This window comes from Macaca nemestrina, chromosome 14 (genome assembly GCF_043159975.1).
Source record: "Macaca nemestrina isolate mMacNem1 chromosome 14, mMacNem.hap1, whole genome shotgun sequence".
Classification (NCBI taxonomy): Eukaryota; Metazoa; Chordata; class Mammalia; order Primates; family Cercopithecidae; genus Macaca; species Macaca nemestrina.
Window position 1 is genome coordinate 43788040 of NC_092138.1, and position 10891 is coordinate 43798930.

Sequence of the window (10891 nt, forward strand, 5' to 3'; positions counted from 1 at the left end):
AACAGCAGTAATGTTTTCCACCGTGCCTTCTGAGAAAATAGAGGGTTTGTGTTTCCAAGCTACAGGAGACAATTAACCTGCAACAGAGTTCTAATCTGTGGGCAGGCCTTCTTATTTATGAATCATTTAAGGTTATTTTTTTCTACAATGAGTGATTTCACCAAAATTATTTTTTATTAAAGAAAACACAGGGCCTATTAGGAAATGTTATCATCGACACTTCCTGCAGTGTGTCTCTAACTCATATTTCTGCAGAGAGAAGTCTGAAGTGGCGCTGTGGTGCCTGTGTGCATTCATCTATGTGTTCTTGGGACACTGGGAAATGGAAACACGTGATTGGCTTAAGGTCAAGTTTAGTCAGTGCTTATAAATTTCTTTTTGCAAGGTTAATGATTTAGCCCCTTCTAATTTAGCTGCACTGAAACTTGTTATAAATTTGTTAGTTCAGTGCATCTGTTTTAGATCGGCCTTCAAATTGTAGGCTGCTCTCACTCCTTGCCCAGTCTTCCTCCTGTAAGGTTTCTTTGCACTACGTCAATCCAAATGAACACTGAATTTAGGCTTCATTAGTTCTGGCTTCTACTTCCAGCTCTTCCATTAGCTGACTGTATTGCTTTGGAAAAGTTGCTTTACCTCTCCAGGCCTTATCTGTAAAACAAGGGAGTTGGCAGGGAAAAGACCTTCTAGCTATAACTACGTATGGTTCTAAGTCATGCTGTGAAGGCAGATAGAGAATATGTTGGTTTCTTCCTCTTTTCTGAGTTTATCAGCAACTGGAGGAGCTATCTCAGTGTAAGCTTGGCCTCCTAACATACAGCAAAATGCCTCTGAAGATCAATCACATTTCAGCACCTCCCCATGCATTATTTCCTCGGTTCCCTCCTTGAGAGCACTGAAGTACAGACCTCAGCCATAAGGTGCAATTTGTATGCAGCGTACTTTTTAGTACCCTTTTCCTTACTTAAAACAAAAAAGTATACACAGAGGTTGCAAAATATTCCTCTACTTATACTATCTTATGCTTTTAAGAGTTTTTGCTAGGATGATGTTGTAGATTTTAACCACAGGTTAAGTAACTGCTCTAGCTTTTAATTGGTCATCGTTCTTATCATTTTTACACCCACATAACAGTCAATGGATTCAAACATTCTGGAGCACCAGCTAGGAAAATGGGGTCATATTCCTTCATACGGTTTTGTTGGTATGAGGCCATTGAAGAAATGATTTCAGTAGGAGAGAAGTGTTTCTCAGGTACCCAACTATAAATAGCTTCCTAAAAAATGGCTTTAAGGATAAGTTAATTTTTCACTTGGAAATGCCTTCAGCATCTTAAAAATGTTGATCTCAGATTCACAGTCTTTTCTGGATTTTCTCAGCTCCGATGAGTAACTTGGAAATCCTAAAGATTTTGAAGTCGTGTACATTTTGATTAAAACCCTAGTCACCGAGTAACCTTGAGCAGGTTATGTAAATTCTCTGAGCCTCAGTTTCTTCATCAACAAAACGGAAAGGCACCTATCTAATGAATCATTGTGATGGTAACTAAAAAGTAATCTGAGTATACATTATCCATGACAGATGACCAACATCTTCATTCCCACAAAACTGTTGGGATGAGGTTTGCATTATGTATGTCAGTACTGAACTTACATCAAAAGATTAGGTCAGGCATTTAAAAAGCATGAAAAACAGGTATAAATTGGTTTAGGCAAATCTATCTCACAAGTAAAGAAAATGATTATTTGAATTTTGACAAAATTCAGCTGGAGTGTTGTAAGCTTCCTGGTGATCACTGAGTCAGTAATCTTCTCCTACATTCTGCCTCATTCTCTGACTTTATTGGTTCAATGGGCTACACAGATCCAAAAGTGAGGATAGGAGACTTCTATTGAGCTGGCCAGCATGAAAAAATACTGCATATGCAACTCTTTTTATTTTATTTGAGACAGAGTCTCACTGTGTCATCCAGGCTGGAGTACAGGGGCACAATCTCGGCTCACTGCTTACCTCCACGTCCCAGGTTCAAGTGATTCTCCTGCCTCAGACTCCCGAGTAGCTGGGATTACGGGTGTGTGCCACCACGCCCAGGTAATTTTTGTATTTTTAGTAGAGATGGGATTTTACCATGTTGGCCAGGCTGGTCTCAATCTCCTAACCTCAAGTGATCCACCCACTTCAGCCTCCCAAAGTGCTGGGATTACAGATGTGAGCCACTGCACCCAGTGTCTTTTTATAAATTTTATAAACAACTTTATCAATCAAACATTTCTTCATCATTCAAATGATAACTCCGAGATATGTCCATCACCTCTTTATACCTATTATATCTGAATGAAGCCATACATCTTTTTATACTTTCAGTATTTTTAAGTAGAAATCTTGAGAAAATACTGAACAAAAGGAAATTATGCTGTACTGGAGTTCTATCTGTACTTCAGCCTAGCATCTATAAAATGTTCTTTCTTGTTATCCACTGGTCAGGTTTATAATTCAATTTCGTTTTATTCTATGCCTATAGTTCTTTCCTAATTTTTTTTTAACTTCTCCCACAATTTTCTGAGGAAAAAAACCAAGCTCACTTTTCCTAAGTTTCAAGTCTTTATGAAAAGCTCAACTCAGGTACTATTTCTGAGTTTCTCTTCATTCCCATGCATTAAGATTTTTTTATTTCTTCCTTCAAAAACAGCTGTCCCTCTTGCTTGCTTTCTTTTTTTATTTATTTTGCCCCTCTTCCCAAATTCAGTTTTATTTTCTCAGGCCCCAAACAAAGAACACAGAACCTTAGAGCTAGAAGAGATCTCACATATTATCTAGTCTTCCTGCCACAGATAAAGAAAGCAAGGCCCTGAGAAATTTCATGAACTATCTTCTAGCTCCCAATCCTTTTCAGTGGGAACCACTCTTGACTCTCCTTCTTCCTGTCAAAATAGAAGAAAGAAGAAAGAAAAAATTAGGTGTTTTAACTTGGGCAAGAAATGTTGATTCTTTGAATTATTTTCTCATCTATGAAATGTGGGTGTTTGGGTTGATGGGCAACATGAAGAGGAGTCTGGGGAAATTAGATACATGGCCTATGAATCCTTTTCCAAGGTATAAAACCTACGACTAAAGCATAATGGAGTCACTTAATCTATCTATCAGGAAGTGGAGGGATCTGACAGACTTATTTCCTTTCTTCCCAGTGCCACCTTACAGCTGTGGTCTTGTGGTAATATGGCTGGTACAGTTAGAAACCAAAATTAGAAACCAAGCAACCACAAGAGGAAAGGCTCTGGAACAATTCTAGGCCCTGACCCAGCATTTCCAGCCAAGGACACTGCAGGCGTCCACGCTTTGCTGCACACATGGTCTCTAGTCTGCAACTCTATGAACAGTGGGCAATCCCCACATACCTCACATGCATACCTAGAAACCTTCATGCTCACTTAACTGAGACTTTTCAACAAATCTTAGAGAAAAAGAAAACTAGATAACCAGTTACTTAACTAAGGACTATAACTCAACTCACAGTAGAGTATCATCAACAGTTCTGCTGCCATGATCCACCATCAGAGAAATACTCAAGTGTTTTTCATCAGAACCACTGATATGAGCTTCTCTGACATTGAGCTACGGATTTTATTGTTATTTTAAAGAGAAATTATTGTCAAGCACATGAATTGTGAAACATCTGTTTTCATTCTGAATTCCTTTTTCCCAAAGAAATTTACTTTTTTAAAGAATTACCACAGAAGACCCAAGAATTCTAAAAACTTAACACACTTATACATAAAAGTTAAATAAGTCATCAAAGTCATGGATTTTGGGGTGAAAGGGAGGAGGTTGCAAACCAGTCATAATGATGACCTAGCCTTAGGATACCAAAAGAGAAAAGTACCCATTGGATTCTTCTCTTCCTATCCAATTGTATAATAACATAGAGATAAATTCCAAGATTCACTACAGTTTAGAATTATTTCATGATGATTCCCAGGTTGTCTGAGGTATAAACCATTATGTTCATCCCCCAGAGAGCCACGAGGAATTAGAGAAACACATCAGAACTCTGGAGTCAAGAACTCTTAGCCCTTTACCCGCCAATGACAGTCAGCTGGGTCAATAACACTTGCTTTCTAAAAAAATACAGGGATGTGATATTACTCCTTTATTAAAACAACTTTTTGTGCTGGCCTGTTTATGTGAATTTTTTTTAAAAAAACAGTGTGTTGGTGAATTATGTTACAATTCGTGAAATTTCAGGAAGGAAAGCACTCAGGACTCATATTTTATGGCCGTGTCACTTGAAATATTATGGCTAGAGTCTGATTTATCAACAATCTGCTAGAGGGATGATATTCTTCTGTATTTTTAAGAGCGCAGAAGGAAGACTTGAGTAGTTATTATGTGGCCAGTGACTGATTTATATTGCTTCCCATTGCAGTCAAATAATCTGGAGCAAAAAGGGGGGAAAGGATAATTGTAACAGTACAACCTCGCTGTAAAACATAGAGTGTTCTCTTTATACGGAGTTTCTAAATGTGAAGTTTGGGTGACATTTAATATTGTGGCTGGACTTTCATGTCAGCTGAAATCAAAATTCTCACGTAATTACAAAAGGTACATCCTGTGGTTCTCAAGCCACAAAATGACAGGCTAGAACAGAAAGGAAAATAAACCTGGGGGATGGGAACGTGTGAAATGCTTGCTCTTTTTTTTTTTTTTTTTAATCATAGCTAACAAGCAAAATAAACACCACCCCAGCGCCTATGGTTTTGACCCAAACACCTAATGTGTGGGTTCAGAGGATGCTACTGAAATCCCACTTACGCTTGTTGCCGATCGTGTTTCTCTAATGGTATGTTTTAGACATAGAGCTCCATGACTAGGGACAAGCTTAACTCAAACTACACTGAGGTTTGGAAGAATATGCCTGCCAGGAGCCTAATGTACTTAATACAACAGGGCTGGGTCAAGAAAGTGTCATTTGGTATTACTACAACGACAGGAGGCACAGACTATTTTAAGAACAATATGGTTTGGGGTGATCTCTGTGAAGTTTATGAGTAGTCAGAGAAGAGAACATAAAACTTGCTCTACACATGTAATTAAAATACTGGGTAACTAAATTCATGTGCAAGTAATAGGAGAGCAGCATGGAGCCAGGGGATCATAATCAGCATCCTGGTTGAAGTGAAAAGCAATTTGTGGTGGCGCTTTCAAATTCCTACTTTAGTGGACAGATTTGGAAAGCTCACGTATAGTCTTCCTGGCTGGGTGGGTTTACTATCATAGCCCTTTCATTTAAAAAATGTCTCTAAACATAGCAGTTGGGTTTGGTTTTGTTTCTTTTTCTCCAGGAGAAATCACACCATTTTTTAAACAAATCACTGTTTCATGGGAGCAAACAGCTAACAGCTAAGCTGCACAGTAATCAGTGTTTCTATTCTCCATCCAAGGTGGGGTGGGGAATGAGCCTGAAACTCCAGCATCTCAGAGATGGCCTCCCACACTTCCATGGGGCCTATCAAATTCCAAAGCATATTCTAAATGTGGATTTGTGAAATAAAGACAATAGAGTGGGGGAGGAGACTTTACAAAATAACAGATGTTACTAACTATCCTGCAGTTGGCTATTATGTGGTCCAAACATCTGTATGATGGACTGAATTATTCACTTTGTCCTGGAATATCAGGAACCACCCACCCCTCCTGTCCACATGGGGCAGGTGGGATGGCTTAGGTTGTTAACCATGCACCATGCTACTACAAATTGGCGGGCTGCCTACGTGACCAAGACTTGGCTCCACATAGAAACATTCAAATTTTATTCCTAATAAGCCCTATAAAACAGACCCCAAACAGCCACAGACCAGATTTATAAGGTGGCTGGGGTGGGGGAGATAGTAGGATTTGAACAGATCATGAAAGAACAAAAGATCTTTCACATGGTTTTGGATTATAAGTGATCTGTAAAAAGAACAATCATGCACAAAATACTATCTGTGGACCATGGCCTCCAGAATGTCAACATCTAAACCATACGTGCATATTTTGGGGAAAACAATCTCTCTTGTTTTTAAGTGAATTGTTAGCTTGTACCATAAACTATATCAACTTGCAGAACATTAAAGTGAAAAGGGTATTAGACCCCATCTTAATGTCATCATTTTCCTTTATGGGGAAAAAATGTCCAAAGACACAGCACAGTCAATTTTTAATACTGTGGACCAACCCTGTGTTCCGGAGATAAAGTATAAGTGTGAAGAGAGAATCATGGGCTCTGGATCAGACAGATTCGGCATGGTGTCCCAGCTCTGCCACTTTCTAGCCACTACTTCCTCTCTTAGAGTCTCTGTGTCTATGCCTCCCAGGTCAGAATAAGAGCAGATCGATGTCAGCAATGGCTGCCTCTCTCTAAATGTGGCACTAGCCCCTGCTCAGGCAGCATTCATAACAAGAAGAGTGTTTGCATTAGGTAAGGTGAGAAGATTCCGAGAAAAAAAAATAACTTTTAGTGCATTGGTGGAAAAAGAAAAAATCCATCAAATATTCTGGTGCTTAAGTTTTCCCTAGATCCCTGGGACTTCTAGAGCCTACCTTTTAGGACCCATGGGGGCAAAGAGAGACTGAGGGGGTGGGATTCCAGGACATTCCTACCCACCTCTACTCCCACCTTCAACTGGAGCATCTTTGCATCTTTCTCTTTCAAGTATTGGACTCCTCAGCTATATCCCATTAAAAAATATGTACATTTATCTACACATCAATTATCCTCCCACCTTCACTCAAAATGCCTGTGGTGAGAACAGCACAGAATTGAATATAAAATAGCTGGGCAGTCTCAGGCAAGTCACTTGCAATCTCTGAACCTTGTACATCTTATCCTTAAAATGGGAGGCTTGGATCAATGACTCCTCAGGTCTCCTTCTGGTGCTAACAGCCTCCCCTCCACCTGTCCTCCCCCTAATGTACAGCCCCCAGCATAGTGAGAGGAGGCATTTTCCTTTCCCTTTCCCAGTGAAGAGAAGCCGTTCTCCTTCCTAGCAGACACATTAGACTTGGGCACGAGCCACTCCCCTTCTTCTTTTTCTTATATTTGAAGTTCCAACTTCTTCTAGGATAACAAGTCTCTCCAATCTGACTGACTTAAAAAACCTTTTCTGTCACTCACCTCTTCATACTAGGGTGAAGTTTTTTCTGCCCACCTCTTTCCCTCCCCTCAAGGGCTGTGAAGAAAGGGAGGAGAGGAGTTCTTGTTTCTCACTCTTTCTTTTTGTTTGTTTGAGACAGTCTCACTCTGTCACCCAAGCTGGAGTGCAGTGGTGTGATCTCAGTTCACTGCAACCTCCGCCTCCCGGGTTCAAGTGATTCTCCTGCCTCAGCCTTCCAAGTAGCTGGGATTACAGGCGCCTGCCACCATACCTGGCTGATTTTTGTAGTTTTAGTAGAGACAGGGTTTCACCATGTTGGCCAGGCTGGTCTCGAACTCCTGACCTCAGGTGATCCGCCCGCCTAGGCCTCCCAAACTGCTGGGATTACAGGCATGAGCCACCGCACCCAGAATTTCTCGCTCTTTTTGACTTGCCCTAGTCTGTCTAATATCGTCCTGGCAAAGAAAAAAAGAAGCGGGACTAACTCAGTGTGTGGGGGAGAGAAGTGGCTTTAAGCAATCCTGACTACATTTGCCATAAAATGCCGGCTGCCCATGTTTGTTGACTTCTGAGACTTGAATAATATTGTGCAGTTTATCTTTATGGCCTCTTTTATGCGAACAGGCCTAGGGGTAGCAAAAAAGGGCAATGTACTGTAGTCTGCTAAAAGCTTTGCCGTTTGATTGCTTCATAATTTCACCATTCATCTAATTTGGAGTGCACATTCATGCAACAAACCTGTCTGTCACCCTTAACAAGCTCTTTGGTACAGACCGGAACAATCTCCCATAATGTAAACAACCGTCTCCTTCGGCAAAGAAAGAAAACACACAACAGGTTTTTAACACTCGCAGAAGTAATTGCCTTGGACTTTCCCACCCCTGGTATTGGATTTCTCAATTCCCAGGACTCTTCATCAAGGAATATCTTTTAAAACATTTTCCCCCTATTCTTCCTTGAAAGCAATTCCATACACATTTTCTTAACACCTTCTATGCACAAGCCCCCACACTAGGAAATGCAAGCTATGGGACCCTCTGTAATATCTGGGCTTTGCTTACTGAAGAAAGGTCCTTCTGTAGTAAAGAGAGTACATGCTTCAGAGTACGACAAATGTTGTTTTGACTTTGAGTCTTCCACTTGGTAGCTGTGTGACCTGGGCACGTTAATCATTTTCTTCCAGCCCCATTTTCTCATTTCCAAAATGAGGACTAGATATTAGCTGCTATAATTGGTGGACACCAAAAAGGACAATAAATGTATATGTACACACATGATTAATAATATAAAGTGAATTAAATACATTTAAGTGTCATCTACTCTCTGCTCACCCAGCCTGCCATTTCCTATCTCAATTCCTTGAATCAGCCACCTTTTATGTATTCACATACAAACACACACAACCACCAAAGGAAAGCGAGAGTAAGGGAGAGGGAAAAAGATGTGAATTTCATTTCACTTCTTCAACTGCTTCCCTTAGGATAAAGACCTTTCCTTAATTAATGAAATTTTCTAATTTGCACAATGTAATAACTGACACAATTGAATTGAAGGAAGGATAGAGAGTAGACCATGCCACATTTCCATCAATCTCTATAAACATTTAAAGGTCTATAAAAATTGAAATGGTTTAAATTGAAGAAAATTCTCAAAAGGGATCTAACAAGTCACAAGAAGGAAATTTGGGGGCTGCTATATCAAAAAGGACAATGAACATTGTGTCTTAAAGTTGAAAATAAGCTTGATTTTTTTCTTTTTTAACTGCTTTGACAAGATTGACTGTTGGCTTTGATGTCACATTAAAAAAAATTCTACAATAAAAATTCCATAAGAGTTATGGGACCATTTCTTAATTATAACCATCGAAAGTAGGTAAACAAGGCAAGCACCTTCTTTCTAAATGAGTGAGTAGAAAAGCTAATGACAGATAACATTTAAAACATAAGGACCTTAAGAACTTCTTTACCTTCTCTTTTATGAAAGTGTTCAAGAGTGATGACATAATGAATGAGATAATGAGATGTGAAGTGGATAAATTGTAGGAAGGTAAAAAATGGCTAAAGCATTGTGGAGAAAGAAACAATATATTCTAATTAGTTAAGCCTGGAAGTTGGCATTTAAGGGAAGCTAAGGAGCTTATAGGGTTATTCATTTGGGTTTTTCATTTTGTTTTGTTTTAGATAGATTGCAATTTATAAAATTGTGTGTCTGTCACTCCTACCAAACCATGAGGTCCTGGAGAGAAATGAGACACTATAATGAACCAGGGTCTTCAACTAGGCCCAGCCTACAGGATGCATTTAGTGATGATGATGACAAAGACAACAACGATAGCAATAAAAAAAAAGAAAGGATAGCTAGTGCAACTGGAATAATAACAGTTAACATGTATTCAGCTCTTACTGTGTCCCCAGACACATTTCTAAGAATTGTATATGACATATACGCATATGTATATACATACATCCTCATTTAATCTCATTTAATACTTACATGATCCTCAGTAGAGACAATGTTAGTTTTCCAATACATTTGCAGAATATCTTTTTTTTTTTTTTTTTTTTTTTTTTTTTTTTTTTAGAGACAGAGTCTTTCTCTGCCCACCACACTGAAGTGCAGTGGCGTGATCACTGCTCACCACAGCCTGGAACTCCTGGACCAATAGATCCTCCCACTTCAACCTCCTAAGTAGCTGAGACTACAGGCATGCACCACCATGCCTGGCTAATTTATTATTTTTTGTTTCATTTTGTTTAAGACAGGGTCTCGCTCTGTGGCCCAGGCTGGAGTGCAGTGGTGTGATCTTGGCTCACTGCAACCTCCACCTCCCGGGCTCAAGTGATCATCCCACCTCAGCCTCCTGAGCAGCTGGAGCTACAAGCGCACCACCATGCTTGCTAATTTTTCTATTTCCAGTAGAGACACGGTTTAGCCATGTTGCCCAGGTTGTTCTCAAACTCCTGGGTTCCAGCAATCTGCCCCACTCAGCCTCCCAAAGTATTGCAAACTGCTGGGATTACAGGTGTGAGCCACCACAGCCAGCCTCTTTTTGTTCTTAATAATTCATAATTCCTTGTCAGTCCACCCTTCAAAGAGCCATGGCTGTCTAACTCAGATTACAGAAAGTCAGATGGGACAGAAGACTGTGGCTCAAAGAGGATATCCCTGCCAGAGAAAAAGAAAAAGCTAGTCTGTTCATTCCTGAAGACTGTGAAGCCAAAACTTCAATGGGGGGCTATCCATGAATAGAGGGATTGTGTGCAATTTTACTTCTCTCTTGTGTACTTACTTATATATTCCTATATTAAACAAGGAACATGCATTACTTCTAAAATAAGTAAAGAAAGACATTAAGGAGCCACTTTTTTAAGAGAATGATATGCTACAGTCCATGAAATGAATTCCAATCAACAATAAAATATTTAATGCTCGGACACATTACAATCAGTATTACAAAGGAAAAACAAGAAGCAATGTCATTATGAACATTGAGTGTCATTTGAGATTTCTGTCTACTTTGAGGCCTGAATGCTTTGAGCCCTGAAAATAATAATAAAAGTAATTTTGAGAAAGTAAAACAGGAGCTCTCTTGAAAGGTGGGATGAAAGAAGAAAAGAGGGACAACTTACCAACAAGTTCAAATTGTCATAAAAATGATATTGACCAGCTGTTCATCACCTCCATTTAGGACAAAACAAGACAAACATGTATCACATTGCAGTGAGTTTGTTGTTCAACAGTAAAACAACCTTCCCTAAGAT